The sequence below is a fragment of the Cryptomeria japonica genome, unplaced genomic scaffold, assembly GCF_030272615.1.
Source record: "Cryptomeria japonica unplaced genomic scaffold, Sugi_1.0 HiC_scaffold_374, whole genome shotgun sequence".
NCBI classification, from domain to species: domain Eukaryota; kingdom Viridiplantae; phylum Streptophyta; class Pinopsida; order Cupressales; family Cupressaceae; genus Cryptomeria; species Cryptomeria japonica.
The window spans coordinates 87,501-107,500 of NW_026729195.1; the positions used below are offsets into that span (position 1 = coordinate 87,501).

At 59.9% G+C, this 20,000-nt stretch overlaps 2 non-coding genes across 2 annotated transcripts; both read right to left on the reverse strand.

Moving 5' to 3' along the window:
• Window positions 1-57: 57 nt before the first annotated feature.
• LOC131871133 (5S ribosomal RNA) lies at window positions 58-176 on the reverse strand. Its single transcript, XR_009369407.1, has one exon. It is a non-coding gene; the product is annotated as a 5S ribosomal RNA (ribosomal RNA).
• A 5,915-nt stretch (window positions 177-6,091) lies between these two features.
• On the reverse strand, window positions 6,092-6,210 carry LOC131871154 (5S ribosomal RNA). Its single transcript, XR_009369428.1, has one exon. It is a non-coding gene; the product is annotated as a 5S ribosomal RNA (ribosomal RNA).
• Between the last annotated feature and the right edge of the window lie 13,790 nt (window positions 6,211-20,000).

Genomic DNA, 20,000 nt, shown 5'->3' on the forward strand with positions numbered 1-20,000 from the left:
CAAACGGGCAAAAGGTTTATTCAAATAGCATTGCGACGCCCGGCGAAAAACTAAAAAAGGGTGCAACACCGGGACTTCCCGGGAGGTCACCCATCCCAGTACTACTCCGGCCCAAGCGCGCTTAACTGCGGAGTTCTGATGGGATCCGGTGCACTAACGCTGGTATGATCGCACCCGTTATGAGCTTGTCGCAGTGTGTACTTAGCAAACCGCGACCCACGTGCGAATCCACCCCGGCCACCCACCCCCGTCGAGGTGCACACCCTCCCTCGCGAAGTGCGCCCCGTTCGCCAAGTGTGAGCCCTGCCCGGGTGCGCGCACCTTGCTAGGGCGTCGGGTGTGCACCCGGCCCGGCCTACGTGCGTGCACCTGGACGGGGCGTCGTGTGCGTGCAGTGTCCCGTCTGCAACGCGGTGCCCACACACCACCTCGGGCGCAACGACCTGCGCTCACATGTGGGCCGAGTGCACCTTGGTGCATGTTCGGGGCGCCTCGGGTGCACGCTCGATCTTGCCCCGGTGCACCAAGGCGCTCGGTTTGCCCCGGGTGCGCACTTGGTGCAAGGTGGGCACCCAAAATAGGGATCAAGCACCAAAACACAAGTTTCGGGATGCAAAATGGGACCCAAGGACCACAAATGCGTTCCAAGACCCATGATGGGTCCACGAGAACAAAAATGTGTTCCGAGACTTAATAAACAAATATTGGGTTTTAGGAGAAGAAACATGCTCTGATGCCCAAAACGAGAATCGACCCCGAAAAGGCCACAGGCCAAAAGTGGGATGCGAGACAAAAAAAAATGGGACCCGAGGACCAAAATTGGGTTCCCAGGTCGAAGACAGGGCAACCGGACAAGAAACGACCTCTAAGGCTCGAAATGAGTCCCGACGACTAAAACTTGACAAGAAGCACCCATCAGGCACCCAACTCGACACCCATGGGATGCCGACCCACCCGGGCTTCCACCTAGCACACCTTGGCACCCACCCACCCTCGCACCCAACCTCGCACCCAACTTAGCACCTTTGAACCCACATTGGCACTCACCCTGACCCTGGCACCTTGGAACCCACATTGGCACTCACCTTGACCCTGGCACCCACCTTTGCACTCACCTTGGGACCCACCCTGGCTCCCACCTCGGCACCCACCCAGACACCCACCTTGGTTCCTTGGCACCCACCTTGGATCCTTGGCACCCACCCCGACACCCACCTTGGCACGCAACTTGGCTACTTGCCACCCACCTTGGCTCCTTGACGCCCACCCCGACAACCACCCCGTGACCTACCCTGGCTAGGGTTGGTGCACACCCACCCTGGTGCCCACCTTGGCACCCACCCCATGACCCACCTTGGCACGCACCTTAGTACCCACCCCGTTACCCACCCTAGGACCCACCCCGTGACCCACCTTGGCCAGGGTGGGTGCCTTGGTGCGCACAACTTGCCTGGGCTGCACACCAGGGCGGGCTCAAGATGGCACCCGCGTTCCGTTTTTTTCACTATCTTTCAAAACGGAAATTTTAAAATCTCGTTTTTTTTTTTTTTTTGCCTTTTCTGGAAATTAGTGAAGGCAGCGCATCAAAGGTGCGCAATGCTGGTGCGAACCCGGGAGCGCTCCGATGTGTGCTCCAAGGTGCGGCGTGCACGAAGTCCGAGCCCGGCTTGCCCCGGGTGCGCACCTCGCGTGCACCTTCGCCGGGGTGAGCACCTTGGCTGGGTTGCGCGCCCTGGTGCGCACCAAGGAGCGCTCTGAAGTGTGCTCCAAGGTGCGGCGTGCACGAAGTCGGAGCTCGGTTTGCCCCGGGTGTGCACCTCGGGTGCGCACCTCGCGTGCACCTTCGCTGCGGTGGGCACCTTGGCTGGGTTGCGCGCCTTGGTGGGCACCATGCAGTGCACGAAGTCGGAGCCCGGTTTGCCCCGGGCGCGCACCTCCGCCAGGGTGGGCACCTTGGTGCGCACAACTTGCCTGGGCTGCGCACCAGGAAGGGCTCAAGATGGCACCCGCGTTCCGTTTTTTTCACTATCTTTCAGAACGGAAATTTTAAAATATCGTTTTTTTTTGCCTTTTCTGGAAATTAGTGAAGGCAGCGCATCAAAGGTGCGCAACGCTGGTGCGAACCTGGGAGCGCTCCGATGTGTGCTCCAAGGTGCGGCGTGCACGAAGTCGGAGCCCGGTTTGCCCCGGGTGCGCCCTGGTGGGCACCATGGTGCGCACCAAGGAGCGCTCCGAAGTGTGCTCCAAGGTGCGGCCTGCACGAAGTCGGAGCCCGGTTTGCCCCGGGTGTGCACCGCGGGTGGGCACCTTGGTGCGCATGCCTTGCCTGGGCTGCGCACCAGGGCGGGCTCAAGATGGCACCCGCGTTCCGTTTTTTTCACTATCTTTCAAAACGGAAATTTTAAAATCTCATTTTTTTTTGCCTTTTCTGGAAATTAGTGAAGGCAGCGCATCAAAGGTGCGCACCTCGCTGCCCACCACGGTGCGCAACGCCGGTGGGCACCCGGGAGTGCTTCGAAGTGTGCTCCAAGGTGCTGCGTGCACGTTGTCGGAGCCCGGTTTGCCCCGGGTGCGCACCTCGCGTGCACCTTCGTCGGGGTGGGCACCTTGGCTGGGTTTGCCCCGGCTGCGCTCCGAAGCGGGGTTATTGGAGCGCCGCCTCTTTTTTTGTCGGAGCGTTTGGTGGGGTTTCTCGCATTGGCTCTTCCCAGGCCCGGTTGCCACCCTGGCGCGCACGAAGTCGGAAGTAGGGTTAATTGCCCGGGTGCGCACCTTTGCCAGGGTGGGCACCTTACCTGGGCTGTGCACCCGGGCGGGCTCAAGATGGCACCCGCGTTCCGTTTTTTTCACTATCTTTCAAAACGGAAATTTTAAAATCTCCTCTTTTTTTTGCCTTTTCTGGAAATTAGTGAAGGCAGCGCATCAAAGGTGCGCACCTCGCTGCCCACCTTGGTGTGCTCTGAGGTGCGCACCCGGGAGCGCTACGAAGTGTGCTCCAAGGTGCGGCGTGCACGTTGTCGGAGCCCGGTTTGCCCCGGGTGCGCACCTCGCCTGCACCTTGGCCGGGGTGGGCACCCTGGCTGGGTTTGCCCAGGGTGCGCTCCGAAGCGGGGTTACTGGAGCGCCCCCTCTTTTTTTGTCAGAGCGTTTGGTGGGGTTTCTCGCATTGGCTCTTCCCAGGCCCGGTTGTTGGGTGCGCTCCCACCCTGGCGCGCGCGAAGTTGGAAGTTGGGTTAATTGCCCGGGCGCGCACCTTCGCCAGGGTGGGCACCTTGGTGCGCACACCTTGGCTGGGCTGCGCACCAGGGCGGGCTCAAGATGGCACCAGCATTCCCTTTTTCTCACTATCTTTCAAAACGGAAATTTTAAAATCTCGTTTTCTTTTGCCTTTTATGGAAATTAGTGAAGGCATCGCATCAAAGGTGCGCACCTCGCTGCCCACCTTGGTGTGCTCCGAGGTGCCCACCACGGTGCGCTCCGAGGTGCCCACCACGGTGCGCAACGCCGGTGCGAACCCGGGAGCGCCCCGATGTGTGCTCCAAGGTGCGGCGTGCACGAAGCCGGACCCCGGTTTGCCCCGGGTGCGCACCTCGCGTGCACCTTGGTGCGCACACCTTGGCTGGGTTGCGCGGCCTGGTGGGCACCATGGTGCGCACCAAGGAGCGCTCCGAAGTGTGCTCCAAGGTGCGGCGTGCACGAAGTCCTAGCCCGGTTTGCCCCGGGTGCGCACCTTCGCCGCGGTGGGCACCATGGCGTGCACGAAGTCGGAGCCCGGTTTGCCCCGGGTGCGCACCTCGCGTGCACCTTCGCCGGGGTGGGCACCTCGGCTGGGTTGCGCGCCCTGGTGCGCACCAAGGAGCGCTCCGAAGTGTGCTCCAAGGTGCGGCGTGCACGAAGTCGGAGCCCGGTTTGCCCCGGGTGCGCACCTTCGCCGCGGTGGGCACCCTGGTGCGCACCATGGCGTGCACGAAGTCGGAGCCCGGTTTGCCCCGGGTGCGCACCTCGCGTGCACCTTCGGCGGGGTTGCGCGCCCTGGTGCGCACCAAGGAGCGCTCCGAAGTGTGCTCCAAGGTGCGGCGTGCACGAAGTCGGAGCCCGGTTTGCCCCGGGTGCGCACCTCGCGTGCACCTTCGGCGGGGTTGCGCGCCCTGGTGGGCACCATGGTGCGCACCAAGGAGCGCTCCGAAGTGTGCTCCAAGGTGCGGCGTGCACGAAGTCGGAGCCCGGTTTGCCCCGGGTGCGCACCTCGCGTGCACCTTCGCCGCGGTGGGCACCATGGCGTGCACGAAGTCGGAGCCCGGTTTGCCCCGGGTGCGCACCTCGCGTGCACCTTCGCCGGGGTGGGCACCTCGGCTGGGTTGCGCGCCCTGGTGCGCACCAAGGAGCGCTCCGAAGTGTGCTCCAAGGTGCGGCGTGCACGAAGTCGGAGCCCGGTTTGCCCCGGGTGCGCACCTCGCGTGCACCTTCGCCGCGGTGGGCACCATGGCGTGCACGAAGTCGGAGCCCGGTTTGCCTCGGGTGCGCACCCCGCGTGCACCTTCGCCGGGGTGGGCACCTCGGCTGGGTTGCGCGCCCTGGTGCGCACCAAGGAGCGCTCCGAAGTGTGCTCCAAGGTGCGGCGTGCACGAAGTCGGAGCCCGGTTTGCCCCGGGTGCGCACCTCGCGTGCACCTTCGCCGCGGTGGGCACCTTGGCTGGGTTGGGCACCATTGAGCGCTCCGAAGTGTGCTCCAAGGTGCGCACCATGGCCCTCCAAGGTGCGCAGCATGGCGTGCACGAAGTCGGAGCCCGGTTTGCCCCGGGTGCGCACCTCGCGTGCACCTTCGCCAGGGTGGGCACCTCGGTGCGCACACCTTCTCAATGTTTTCTTGCCTTTTCTGGAAATTGGTGAAGGCAGCGCATCAAAGGTGCGCACCTCGGTGTGCTCCGAGGTGCGAACCCGAGAGCGCTCCGAGGTGCCCACGAAGTCGAAAGTCGGGTTAATTGCATTGTTTTCCCCGGGTGCGCTCCGAGGTGCGCAACATCGGTGCGCACCAAGGAGGGCTCCGAAGTGTGCTCCAAGGTGCGCACGATTCGGAGCTCGGTTTGCCCGGGGTGCGCACACCTTGGCTGGGTTGCGCACCCTTTGTGCGCTCCAAGGTGCGCACGAAGTCGGAGCTCGGTTTGCCCCGGGTGCGCACCTTCGCCAGGGTGCGCACCTTGATGCGCACGCCTTGGCTGGGCTGCGCACCTTGGTGGGCGCCATGGTGCGCACCTTTCGTGCGCTCCAAGGTGCGCACGAAGTCGGAGCTCGGTTTGCCCCGGGTGCGCACCTTGGTGGGCGCCATGGTGCACTCCGAGGTGCCCAAGATTGGTGCGCAACAAGGAGCGCTCCGAAGTGCGCTCCAAGGTGCGCAGGTGCGCGCGAAGTCGAAAGTTGGGTTAATTGTCCGGTTTGCCTCGGGTGCGCACCTTGCGTGCACCTTCGCCAGGGTGGGCGCCTTGGTGCGCACACCTTGGCTGGGCTGCGCACCCGGGCGCGCACACCTTGGCACCCGCGTTTCCTTCATTTTAAATTTTTTTTTTTTACAATCTCTCAAGTGGGAAATTCTATAATCTCAACTTTTTTTGCCTTTTCAGGAAACTTTTGAATGGAGCGCATCATTGGTGCGCTCCGAAGTGTGCTCCAAGGTGCGCACCTCTGGTGTGCTCCAAAGCTCTCTCCAGCTGCGTGCACCTGCCCCGGCCGCGCACCCGGCCCCGCCCAGCTTCGCTCACCTGTCCCGGGCGTCTGGTGCGGAACCTTAGAGTAAGAAACATCACCGTGCACCTTGGCCAACGTGCGCGACTCGACCGAGCGCGCACTGGCCGAGGTGCACACCGATTTCACCTGGGTGCGCGCGCAGCACCTCGGGCGCACCGGGGTGCGCGCACAACGCCCGGGTTGCACCGTGGCCTGTGTGCTCGGGGCGCCTCGGGTGCGCGCTCGGTGTCGCCCCCGCGCGCGCGGTAGTGCGGGCAGCGCACCCCGGCCCGGCCCGGCCCCGACGAGAACGCAAACGGGCAAAAGGTTTATTCAAATAGCATTGCGACGCCCGGCGAAAAACTAAGAAAGGGTGCAACACCGGGACTTCCCGGGAGGTCACCCATCCTAGTACTACTCCGGCCCAAGCGCGCTTAACTGCGGAGTTCTGATGGGATCCGGTGCACTAACGCTGGTATGATCGCACCCGTTATGAGCTTGTCGCAGTGTGTACTTAGCAAACCGCGACCCACGTGCGAATCCACCCCGGCCACCCACCCCCGTCGAGGTGCACACCCTCCCTCGCGAAGTGCGCCCCGTTCGCCAAGTGTGAGCCCTGCCCGGGTGCGCGCACCTTGCTAGGGCGTCGGGTGTGCACCCGGCCCGGCCTACGTGCGTGCACCTGGACGGGGCGTCGTGTGCGTGCAGTGTCCCGTCTGCAACGCGGTGCCCACACACCACCTCGGGCGCAACGACCTGCGCTCACATGTGGGCCGAGTGCACCTTGGTGCATGTTCGGGGCGCCTCGGGTGCACGCTCGATCTTGCCCCGGTGCACCAAGGCGCTCGGTTTGCCCCGGGTGCGCACTTGGTGCAAGGTGGGCACCCAAAATAGGGATCAAGCACCAAAACACAAGTTTCGGGATGCAAAATGGGACCCAAGGACCACAAATGCGTTCCAAGACCCATGATGGGTCCACGAGAACAAAAATGTGTTCCGAGACTTAATAAACAAATATTGGGTTTTAGGAGAAGAAACATGCTCTGATGCCCAAAACGAGAATCGACCCCGAAAAGGCCACAGGCCAAAAGTGGGATGCGAGACAAAAAAAAATGGGACCCGAGGACCAAAATTGGGTTCCCAGGTCGAAGACAGGGCAACCGGACAAGAAACGACCTCTAAGGCTCGAAATGAGTCCCGACGACTAAAACTTGACAAGAAGCACCCATCAGGCACCCAACTCGACACCCATGGGATGCCGACCCACCCGGGCTTCCACCTAGCACACCTTGGCACCCACCCACCCTCGCACCCAACCTCGCACCCAACTTAGCACCTTTGAACCCACATTGGCACTCACCCTGACCCTGGCACCTTGGAACCCACATTGGCACTCACCTTGACCCTGGCACCCACCTTTGCACTCACCTTGGGACCCACCCTGGCTCCCACCTCGGCACCCACCCAGACACCCACCTTGGTTCCTTGGCACCCACCTTGGATCCTTGGCACCCACCCCGACACCCACCTTGGCACGCAACTTGGCTACTTGCCACCCACCTTGGCTCCTTGACGCCCACCCCGACAACCACCCCGTGACCTACCCTGGCTAGGGTTGGTGCACACCCACCCTGGTGCCCACCTTGGCACCCACCCCATGACCCACCTTGGCACGCACCTTAGTACCCACCCTGTTACCCACCCTAGGACCCACCCCGTGACCCACCTTGGCCAGGGTGGGTGCACCCACCCTGGTGCCCACCTTGGCACCCACCCATCCTAGCACCCAGCCTGTGACCGGGCTTGGAACCCAACCTTGCACCCGTCTTGGCCAGTGTGGGTGCGCACCCATCCTGGCACCCACGTTGTGACACACCCTTTAACCCACGCACCCTAGCAGCCACGTTGGCACCCACCTTGGAACACAACCTAGCAACTTGGCACCCACCCCGTGACCCACCTTGGCATCCACCATAGCAGTCGCCCACTTGGCACCCACCTTGGAACCCAAGTTGGCACCCACCTCGGCACCCACCTTGACACTTGTGGACCCACCTTGCCACTCACCCTAGCATCGACCCATCCTAGCACCCACCCTGGCACCTTTGCACCCTAGCACTCACCCATCCTAGCACCTAACCTGTGACCCACCTTGACACTCACCCTCGCACCCACCTTGGAACCCAACCTAGCACCCACCCACCCTGACACCAACCCTAGCACCTACCCACCCTTGCACCCACCCTGTGACCCATCTTGGCACCCACCCATCCTACCACTCAACCTATCACCCACCTTCTCACCCACCTTGGCATCCACCTTAGCACCCACCCACACTGGCACCTTGGCACCCACCTCGGGCAAGGTGGGTGCACACCCACCCTGACACCCAATTTAGAACCAACCGAGCATGTTACCCACCTTGGCACCCACATTGCAGCCCACCCTAGTACCCACCCTATGACCCACATTGGCATCCACACCCTAGCACCCAGGCACCTCGACACCCGCCTTGACACGCACCCTAGCACTAAACCTGTGACCCACCTTGGAACTCACCCTAGAACCCACCCACCCTGTGAACCACCTTGGCATCCACCTTAGCACCCACCCACCTTGGCACCCACTCTAGCACTCACCCATCCTAACACCCAACTTGTTACCCACCTTGGCACCCGCCCTCGCGTCCACCTTGAAACCCACCCTAGCACCCACCCACGCAGGAGCCCACCTTGGCACCCAACCTAACACCCACGCATCCTGGCACCCAACTTGTGACCCACCTTGGAACCCACCCTAGTACCCACCTTTGAACCCACTATATCACCAACCCACCTTGGCACCCACCCTATGACCCTCTTTGGAATCCACCCTAGCACGCACCCACCCTGGCACCCACCATGGAGCGCACCCTAGCACCCACCCACCTCGGCACGCACCTCAACACCCACCTTGGTGTGCGCACTGCGCCAACCTCTCAAAGACCCTATGTGGTGCGCTCCAAAGTGTACACCTTTGGTGCGCTCCAAGGTGCGCACCTTTGGTGCACACCGAGGTGCACACCAAAGTGTGCACCGAGGTGAGCACCAAAGTGCACTCCAAGGTGCACACCAAGGCGTGCACCTTTGGTGCGGTCAATGCAAACGAATTCGGAAGTTGGGGTCGATGTCCTAATCGCTGCTGCAGACTACACGTATGAGAATCGGACAAATAGCTTTATATAGGGGAGGTGTTGCGTTTGATGGGTCGACTCCCCTGGTTGTGTGCACTGCACCAACTTCAAAGACCCTGTCTTGTTTAAGAAGTCAAAAGTTGGGGTGGATGTCCTAATCATTGCTGCAGTCTACGCATGTATGAGAATCAGACAAATAGCTTATATAGGGGAGGTGTTGCATTCGGTGGGTTGACTCCCCTGGTTGTGCGCACTGCGCCAACCTCAAAGACCCCGCATAGCAGAAGAAGTCGGAAGTCGGATTTTGGTGAGCACCAAGGCGTGCACCTTTGGTGCGGTCAACGCAGACGAATTCAGAAGTTGGGGTGGATGTCCTAATCGTTGTTGCAGGCTACACATGTATGAGAATCAGACAAATAGCTTATATAGGGGAGGTGTTGGGTTTGATGGGTCAACTCCCTTGGTTGTGCGCATTACGCCAACCTCAAAGACCTTGTTTTCGTTAAGAAGTCAAAAGTTGGGGTCAATGTCCTAATGGCTCCTGTAGGCTACACATGTATGAGAATCGGACAAATAGCTTATATAGGGGAGGTGTTGGGTTTGATGGGTCGACTCCCCTGGTTGTGCGCATTACGTCAACCTCAAAGACCTTGTTTTCGTTAAGAAGTCAAAAGTTGGGGTCGATGTCCTAATTGCTCCTGTAGACTACACATGTATGAGAATCAGACAAATAGCTTATATAGGGGAGGTGTTGGGTTTGATGGGTTGACTCCCCTAGTTGTTCGCATTACACCAACCTCAAAGACCTTGTTTTCGTTTAGAAGCCGAAAGTTGGGGTCGATGTCCTAATTGCTCCTGCAGGCTACGCATGTATGAGAATCAGACAAATAGCTTATATAGGGGAGGTGTTGGGTTTGATGGGTCGACTCCCCTGGTTGTGCGCATTGCGCCAACCTCAAAGACCCTGCATTGCGGATGAAGTCGAAAGTCAGAGTTTGGTGTGCTACAAGGTGTGGTCGAAGGTGCTCACCTAGGTGTGCACCTTTGGAGCGCAGGAAAAGTGCCCTCCAAAAGTGCGCACCTTTGGAGTGCACAAAAGTGCCCTCCAAAAGTGCGCACCTTTGGAGCGCACAAAAGTGCCCTCCAAAAAGTGCCCTCCAAAAGTGCGCACCTTTGGAGCGCACAAAAGTGCCCTCCAAAAAGTGCCCTCCAAAAGTGCGCACCTTTGGAGTGCAGAAAAGTGCCCTCCAAAAAGTGCCCTCCAAAAGTGTGCACCTTTGGAGTGCACAAAAGTGCCCTCCAAAAGTGCGCACCTTTGGAGCGCAGAAAAGTGCCCTCCAAAAAGTGCCCTCCAAAAGTGCGCACCTTTGGAGCGCAGAAAAGTGCCCTCCAAAAAGTGCCCTCCAAAAGTGCGCACCTTTGGAGCGCAGAAAAGTGCCCTCCAAAAAGTGCCCTCCAAAAGTGCGCACCTTTGGAGCGCAGAAAAGTGCCCTCCAAAAAGTGCCCTCCAAAAGTGCGCACCTTTGGAGCGCACAAAAGTGCCCTCCAAAAAGTGCCCTCCAAAAGTGCGCACCTTTGGAGCGCACAAAAGTGCCCTCCAAAAGTGCGCACCTTTGGAGCGCACAAAAGTGCCCTCCAAAAGTGCGCACTTTTGGTGCGCACCAAGGCGCTGGTTCGGTCGTTGCAGGCGAGTTCGGAAGTTGGGGTCGATGTCCTGAGCGGAGGTGCAAACTACACAGGTGTCGGAATCGGACAAATAGCTTATATAGGGGAGGTGTATGCTTCGATGGGTCGACTCCCCAGGTTGAGCGCACCGCGCCAACCTCAAAGACCCTACGGTATGGATGAAGTCGGAAGTTGGGTCCGATGACCGATTCGATTAGTAGGTATGCTCATGAGGTCGGAATTTGGGTCCGATGACCTGCCATGTGCAGGAAGGCGAATGTTGGCACTGTGCGTTGCAAGGTGCACACCAAGGTGCTGGTGCGGTCTTTTTAGTCGAGTTCGGAAGTTGGGGTCGATGTCCTGATCGGAGGTGCAAGCTACACAGGTGTGGGAATCGGACAAATAGCTTATATAGGGGAGGTGTATGCTTCGTTGGGTCGACTCCCCGGGTTGAGCGCACCGCGCCAACCTCAAAGACCCTACGGTATGGATGAAGTCGGAAGTTGGGTCCGATGATCGATTCGATATGTAGGCATACTCGCGAGGTCGGAATTTGGGTCCGATGACCTGCCATGTGCAGGAAGGCGAATGTTGGCACTGTGCGTTGCAAGGTGCGCACCAAGGCGCTGGTTCGGTCGTTGCAGGCGAGTTCGGAAGTTGGGGTCGATGTCCTGATCGGAGGTGCAAACTACACAGGTGTGGGAATCGGACAAATAGCTTATATAGGGGAGGTGTATGCTTCGTTGGGTCGACTCCCCGGGTTGAGCGCACCGCGCCAACCTCAAAGACCCTACGGTATGGATGAAGTCGGAAGTTGTGTCCGATGACCGATTCGATATGTAGGCATACTCGCGAGGTCGGAATTTGGGTCCGATGACCTGCCATGTGCAGGAAGGCGAATGTTGGGACTGTGCGTCGCAAGGTGCGCACCAAGGCGCTGGTGCCGTCGTTGCAGTCGAGTTCGGAAGTTGGGGTCGATGTCCTGGTCAGAGGTGCAAACTACACAGGTGTGGGAATCGGACAAATAGCTTATATAGGGGAGGTGTATGCTTCGATGGGTCGACTCCCCGGGTTGAGCGCACCGCGCCAACCTCAAAGACCCTACAGTATGGATGAAGTCGGAAGTTGGGTCCGATGACCGATTCGATACGTAGGCATATTGGCGAGGTCTGAATTTGTGTCCGATGACCTGCCATGCGCAGGAAGGCGGAATTTGGGTCCGATGACCGAGTTGATGGCGTGCCATGCGCAGAAAGGCGGAATTTGGGTCCGATGACCGAGTTGATGTTGATGGCCCGCCATGCACAGGAAGGCGGAATTTGGGTCCGATGACCGATTTGAAGGCGTGCCATGCGCAGAAAGGCGGAGTTTGGGTCCGATGACCGAGTTGATATTGATGGCCCGCCATGCGCAGGAAGGCGGAATTTGGGTCCGATGACCTGACATACGCATGGAGTCCGACTCGGGGGCCGATGTTCGATTCGATGACTTGCATTGTGGGTAAAGTCGGAAGTTGTGGTCTTTGACCCGATTCGATGACCAGACTTCGGCTGCTTGAGAATCGGACAAATAACTTATATAGGGGAGGTAGTGTTCTCGAGCATCCTCCCCCCGTGCCCGTTTATGTCGATTGATGCTGGTGCTCGACTGGTTGGAGCGCTCGGATGCAAAAATCTTGCACCAGGATTTATCGATTGTGATGGACACGGCAAGTCTCCTGATTGCTATGCAGGAGCTCATCGTGAATCTCTATGCGGCCTTGGTATGGACTCGACCTGCGGAATGGTTCGGCAATGGTAGTCGCTCCAACACGTCCTTGCAATGGCCACAGAGGTGATTCGACTAGAGCTCCAGTCTAGCTTTTGGGTTGCTTGGCGGACTGGTATAGCCGCGATCGAGTTCCGGCCATGAACGTTTTAGATAGCTCTTGGGCTTTCTGGGACGGAAGTCGGAAGTTTGGGCTGTTGTCCGATTTGATGACCATTCTTCGGATGTGTGAGAATCGGACAAATAACTTATATAGGGGACTGTGTTGTCTCACGCAGCCCCCTCCGTGCCCCTCTATCTCGACCGATGTTGGTGCTTGAAAGGGTTGGGATCGCTCGGATTTATAAACGTGCACCACCATTTGTCGAGTGTGAGGGACGCGGCAGGTCTCCTAAATGCTATACGGGCGCTCTCTGAGAATCTCTATCCGGCCTCGACACAGACTAGTCTTGCTGAATGGTTTGGCACTGGTAGTCGATCCAACACGTCGTTGTTGTGGCCGCCTAGGCGATTCGATTCGAGCCCCCGTCTAGCTTTTGGGTTGCTTGGCGGATTTTGCCCTATCCGCAAGTGAGCTCGGTCCCTAAACGTTCGAGAAACCCGATTGCTATGCGCCGACTCTCTTTCTTGCGAGCCTCCATCTAGCTTTTGGGTCTCTACGGAACGGAAGTCGGAATCTGGGACCGTTGTTTGATTCGACGAGGCAGACTACGGTTGTGCGAGAATCGGACAAATAACTTATATAGGGGAGGTGTTGACTGGAGCATTCTCCCCCGTGCCCCTCTAACTCGACCAATGCTGGCGCTCGAACGGTGGTAGCGCTCGGATTTTCGTTGAGCGCCAGCATTGGTCGATTTAGAGGGGCATGCGAGATTCCCGAATGCTATGCGAGGGCTCTAACGGAAATGTCTATTGGTTTCGGTATGGATGCAATTGCGAGTGGTTCGGCAAAGGTAGTCGTTCCGATGCGTCCATGTCGTGGCCAAATCGATAATTCGATTTGAGCCCTCGTATAGCATTTGGGTCTCTCGATGTGATTCCGCATTCCAGTCCCTTTGGGCACTGCTTGAGCCGCATCCCAGGGGGTTCCCTTCCCAATAATCTGCCTCGCAACCCGATTGCTATGCGGTGAGGCTCCTCGGCCGCCTCGGAACTATCTGTGTATCAGACGCATCGCGGGATAAGGGGTTGGCAACGGTAGTCGCCCCAAGCGCGTCCGATGCTTGGACCATTCCGAGGCGGCCCTGAAGCCTCTTCCGTCTAGCCGTTGGGTCCTTCTCGCCGCATCCCTTGCCTCGCACCCCGATTGCTATGCGGTGAGGCTCCTCGGCCGCCTTGGAACTATCTGTGTATCAGACGCATCGCGGGATAAGGGGTTGTCACTGGTAGTCGCCCCAAGCGCGTCCGATGCTTGGACCATTCCGAGGCGGCCCTGAAGCCTCTTCCGTCTAGCCGTTGGGTCCTTCTCGCCGCATCCCTCGACTCGCACCCCGATTGCTATGCGGTGAGGCTCCTCGGCCGCCTTGGAACTATCTGTGTATCGGACGCGTCGCGGGATAAGGGGTTGTCACTGGTAGTCGCCCCAAGCGCGTCCGATGCTTGGACCATTCCGAGGCGGCCCTGAAGCCTCTTCCGTCTAGCCGTTGGGTCCTTCTCGCCGCATCCCTCGCCTCGCACCCCGATTGCTATGCGGTGAGGCTCCTCGGCCGCCTTGGAACTATCTGTGTATCGGACGCGTCGCGGGATAAGGGGTTGTCACTGGTAGTCGCCCCAAGCGCGTGCGATGCATGGACCATTCCCAGGCGGCCCTGAAGCCTCTTCCGTCTAGCCGTTGGGTCCTTCTCGCCGCATCCCTCGCCTCGCACCCCGATTGCTATGCGGTGAGGCTCCTCGGCCGCCTTGGAACTATCTGTGTATCGGACGCGTCGCGGGATAAGGGGTTGTCACTGGTAGTCGCCCCAAGCGCGTCCGATGCTTGGACCATTCCGAGGCGGCCCTGAAGCCTCTTCCGTCTAGCCGTTGGGTCCTTCTCGCCGCATCCCTCGCCTCGCACCCCGATTGCTATGCGGTGAGGCTCCTCGGCCGCCTTGGAACTATCTGTGTATCGGACGCGTCGCGGGATAAGGGGTTGTCACTGGTAGTCGCCCCAAGCGCGTCCGATGCTTGGACCATTCCGAGGCGGCCCTGAAGCCTCTTCCGTCTAGCCGTTGGGTCCTTCTCGCCGCATCCCTCGCCTCGCACCCCGATTGCTATGCGGTGAGGCTCCTCGGCCGCCTTGGAACTATCTGTGTATCGGACGCGTCGCGGGATAAGGGGTTGTCACTGGTAGTCGCCCCAAGCGCGTCCGATGCTTGGACCATTCCGAGGCGGCCCTGAAGCCTCTTCCGTCTAGCCGTTGGGTCCTTCTCGCCGCATCCCTCGCCTCGCACCCCGATTGCTATGCGGTGAGGCTCCTCGGCCGCCTTGGAACTATCTGTGTATCGGACGCATCGCGGGATAAGGGGTTGTCACTGGTAGTCGCCCCAAGCGCGTCCGATGCTTGGACCATTCCGAGGCGGCCCTGAAGCCTCTTCCGTCTAGCCGTTGGGTCCTTCTCGCCGCATCCCTCGCCTCGCACCCCGATTGCTATGCGGTGAGGCTCCTCGGCCGCCTTGGAACTATCTGTGTATCGGACGCGTCGCGGGATAAGGGGTTGTCACTGGTAGTCGCCCCAAGCGCGTCCGATGCTTGGACCATTCCGAGGCGGCCCTGAAGCCTCTTCCGTCTAGCCGTTGGGTCCTTCTCGCCGCATCCCTCGCCTCGCACCCCGATTGCTATGCGGTGAGGCTCCTCGGCCGCCTTGGAACTATCTGTGTATCGGACGCGTCGCGGGATAAGGGGTTGTCACTGGTAGTCGCCCCAAGCGCGTCCGATGCTTGGACCATTCCGAGGCGGACCTGAAGCCTCTTCCGTCTAGCCGTTGGGTCCTTCTCGCCGCATCCCTCGCCTCGCACCCCGATTGCTATGCGGTGAGGCTCCTCGGCCGCCTTGGAACTATCTGTGTATCGGACGCGTCGCGGGATAAGGGGTTGTCACTGGTAGTCGCCCCAAGCGCGTCCGATGCTTGGACCATTCCGAGGCGGCCCTGAAGCCTCTTCCGTCTAGCCGTTGGGTCCTTCTTGCCGCATCCCTCGCCTCGCACCCCGATTGCTATGCGGTGAGGCTCCTCGGCCGCCTTGGAACTATCTGTGTATCGGACGCGTCGCGGGATAAGGGGTTGTCACTGGTAGTCGCCCCAAGCGCGTCCGATGCTTGGACCATTCCGAGGCGGCCCTGAAGCCTCTTCCGTCTAGCCGTTGGGTCCTTCTCGCCGCATCCCTCGCCTCGCACCCCGATTGCTATGCGGTGAGGCTCCTCGGCCGCCTTGGAACTATCTGTGTATCGGACGCATCGCGGGATAAGGGGTTGTCACTGGTAGTCGCCCCAAGCGCGTCCGATGCTTGGACCATTCCGAGGCGGCCCTGAAGCCTCTTCCGTCTAGCCGTTGGGTCCTTCTCGCCGCATCCCTCGCCTCGCACCCCGATTGCTATGCGGTGAGGCTCCTCGGCCGCCTTGGAACTATCTGTGTATCGGACGCGTCGCGGGATAAGGGGTTGTCACTGGTAGTCGCCCCAAGCGCGTCCGATGCTTGGACCATTCCGAGGCGGACCTGAAGCCTCTTCCGTCTAGCCGTTGGGTCCTTCTCGCCGCATCCCTCGCCTCGCACCCCGATTGCTATGCGGTGAGGCTCCTCGGCCGCCTTGGAACTATCTGTGTATCGGACGCGTCGCGGGATAAGGGGTTGTCACTGGTAGTCGCCCCAAGCGCGTCCGATGCTTGGACCATTCCGAGGCGGCCCTGAAGCCTCTTCCGTCTAGCCGTTGGGTCCTTCTCGCCGCATCCCTCGCCTCGCACCCCGATTGCTATGCGGTGAGGCTCCTCGGCCGCCTTGGAACTATCTGTGTATCGGACGCGTCGCGGGATAAGGGGTTGTCACTGGTAGTCGCCCCAAGCGCGTCCGATGCTTGGACCATTCCGAGGCGGACCTGAAGCCTCTTCCCTCTAGCCGTTGGGGCTTTCTCGCCGCATCCCTCGCCTCGCACCCCGATTGCTATTCGGTGAGGCTCCTCGGCCGCCTTGGAACTATCTGTGTATCGGACGCATCGCGGGATAAGGGGTTGGCAGTGGTAGTCGCCCCAAGCGCGTCCGATGCTTGGACCATTCCGAGGCGGCCCTGCAGCCTCTTCCGTCTAGCCGTTGGGGCCATCTCGCTGCATCCCCCACCTCGCACCACGATTGCTATGCGGTGAGGCTCCTTGGCCGCCTCGGAACTATCTGTGTATCGGACGCATCGCGGGATAAGGGGTTGTCACTGGTAGTCGCCCCAAGCGCGTCCGATGCTTGGACTATTCCGAGGCGGCCCTGCAGCCTCTTCCGTCTAGCCGTTGGGGCCATCTCGCCGCATCCCCCAGCTCCTCGGCCGCCTCGGAACTATCTGTGTATCGGACGCATCGCGGGATAAGGGGTTGGCAGTGGTAGTCGCCCCAAGCGCGTTCGATGCTTGGACTATTCCGAGGCGGCCCCGCAGCCTCTTCCGTCTACCCTTTGGGGCCATCTCGCCGCATCCCTCGCCTCGCACCCCGATTGCTATGCGGTGAGGCTCCTCGGCCGCCTGGGAACTATCTTCGTATCGGATGCATCGCGGGATAAGGGGTTGTCACTGGTAGTCGCCCCAAGCGCGTCCGATGCTTGGACTATTCCGAGGCGGCCCTGTGGCCTCTTCCGTCTAGCCGTTGGGGCCATCTCGCCGCATCCCTCACCTCGCACCCCCATTGCTATGCGGTGAGGCTCCTCGGCCGCCTTGGAACTGTCTTCGTATCGGAAGCATCGCGGGATAAGGGGTTGTCACTGGTAGTCGCCCCAAGCGCGTCCGATGCTTGGACTATTCCGAGGCGGCCCTGCAGCCTCTTCCGTCTAGCCGTTGGGGCCATCTCGCCGCATCCCCCACCTCGCACCCGGATTGCTATGCGGTGAGGCTCCTCGGCCGCCTTGGAACTATCTTCGTATCGGACGCATCGCGGGATAAGGGGTTGTCACTGGTAGTCGCCCCAAGCGCGTCCGATGCTTGGACTATTCCGACGCGGCCCTGTGGCCTCTTCCGTCTAGCCGTTGGGGCCATCTCGCCGCATCCCCCACCTCGCACCCCGATTGCTATGCGGTGAGGCTCCTCGGCCGCCTTGGAACCATCTTCGTATCGGACGCATCGCGGGATGAGGGGTTGTCACTGGTAGTCGCCCCAAGCGCGTCCGATGCTTGGACCATTCCGAGGCGGCCCTGAAGCCTCTTCCGTCTAGCCGTTGGGGCCTTCCCGCCCCATCCCTCGCCTCGCACCCCCGATTGCTATGCGGTGAGGCTCCTCGGCCGCCTTGGAACCATCTGTGTATCGGACGCATCGCGGGATAAGGGGTTGGCACTGGTAGTCGCCCCAAGCGCGTCCGATGCTTGGAGCATTCCGAGGTGGCCCTGAAGCCTCTTCCGTCTAGCCGTTGGGGCCTTCCCGCCCCATCCCTCGCCTCGCACCCCGATTGATATGCGGTGAGGCTCCTCGGCTGCCTTGGAACTATCTGTGTATCGGACGCATCGCGGGATAAGGGGTTGGCACTGGTAGTCGTCCCAATCGCGTCCGATGCTTGGACCATTCCGAGGCGGCCCTGCAGCCTCTTCCGTTTAGCCGTCGGGGCCTTCCCGCCGCATCCCTCGCCTCGCATCCCGATTCCTATGCGGTGAGTCTTCTCGGCCGCCGCGGAACTATACCTGTTATTGCTACTGCATCCTTCGGCTGGTAACCTCCTCTGCCGCCTTGGAACGTTCTCTTTGTCGGACGCGTCGCGGGATAAGGGGTTGGCACTGGTAGTCGCCCCAAGCGCGCCCGATGCATAGACCGCTCCGAGTTGACCTTGCTTTCAGCCTCTCACATGCATAGACCTCTCTGAGTCGACCCTGCAGCCTCTCACGTTTAGCCTTTGGAATCTCGCCTCACAACATGATTGCTATCCTTGATGCATCCCTTGCCTCGAGCCCTGATTGCTTTCTTGGCTGCATCCCTCCTCTCCTCACAGCCCGGTTGTCATCACTGCTTCATCCGTCGCTTCATGCATTCTGGCTGCTGGGCCCTTCCCACCGCACACCTCGATTGCTATCTCTTCTGCATCACACACCCCGATTGCTATCTCTGCTACATCCCTCGGCTCTCACTTCTGCATCCTTCGCCTCCCACCTCGATTGCTATCAATGCTGCATCCGTAACCTCACACCCCGATTGCTATGCGGGGAGGCTCCTTGGCCGCCTTGGAAATTTCTGTGTGTCGGACGCACCGCGGGATAAGGGGTTGGCACTGGTAGTCGCCCCAAGTGCGCCCGATTCTTAGACCGCTTCGAGGTGACCTCGTAGCCTCTTTCGTCCAGGCTTCCTGCCTTCAACGCCCTTTTTACACCTCGATTGCTATGCGCGGGCTCGTTGGCGTCTATCACCTCTCTGCGAAGAGTGGCACGATGATTGTTGGGGTAAATCGTAGCAGTCCGATCTCTGGCCTTGGGCCATTGTGAGGGCTGATCGATTTCCTGTGCGCATCTCGTGTTCGCCCAGTAACAGACTCGACGACTTGTAATCGGTCTTGTTCCCGATTGTTCCTGGAGGTAGTCTTCGGAACTCTTGGATTTGACCTGTCACTCGAACTGTCCTCTTCCGAGGATGCTTGTGTGTGTGTGCTTGTGCCATTTCCTTGGCGGTATTAACGAGATATTAAAGAGCGGAGTGAGCGCCTCGCCCAGCTATGTTTGGGGCTCTCACTCCCTTACCTGGTGTGCGACCGCTTTGCACGTAGGTTGCGGAGCATCGCGACTCTTTCGATGTTTGGCGGTTGTCTTCCGGTGATGCGTTGGTCCCGAAGTGCACGTTACTAGCATTTCTGCCATTGTTCTCGATCTTTGGCACGTTCCTTCGTTGCAATTGGATATATATCTCCGTTTATACGCGCAGGCTTCTCCCGCCTATTCAGCGCTGTCCCACTCTCAGCACTCTCGTGGTCTCCTTGGCTTCTCTCTCCCGTGAGCGAGCTCTCTTCTCGAGTCTTTTCCATGTCCCATGGAGGTTGCCTTGCGAAATTCGGGCACACAAACGTGACCGGATAAGAGCGGAATTGCCTATGAGGAGAAGCTCACCTTAGGGAGCAGCAATGCCGAGTGTTTCGACAGAGGGTAGAGGGGGCGTTGTTTGGGCGGTTGCACAAAAGAGTGCTACGGTTGCACTGAAGGTTGCTTCTTCGTCTCCGACGAACTCTTCGAGGCAAAAAAGCTTGTATACGGGGTCGAGGTGGGACTGTTCGTGCGAGTTGCGCCACCAAAAGTGCGTAGGGGGCATATACCTGGGAAATGGATGTCTCTGAGTGGCCTTACTCGGTCGCGTGCACGGTGCATTCTCTAACGGCAGGACTGTCGCGAGCATGTGCGGTTCGGATGTTTTCGGGTAAAGGGTTCCGTACGGGATGTTCTTCCCAGGCTCCTGTGAACCGAGACTCTGCATCGTCGTGCTCCGGCTCCCGTGGGTGCTTCATGCCTCGTCGAGCTGTTTGTCGTGGACGATTAAGGCCGAGGCCTT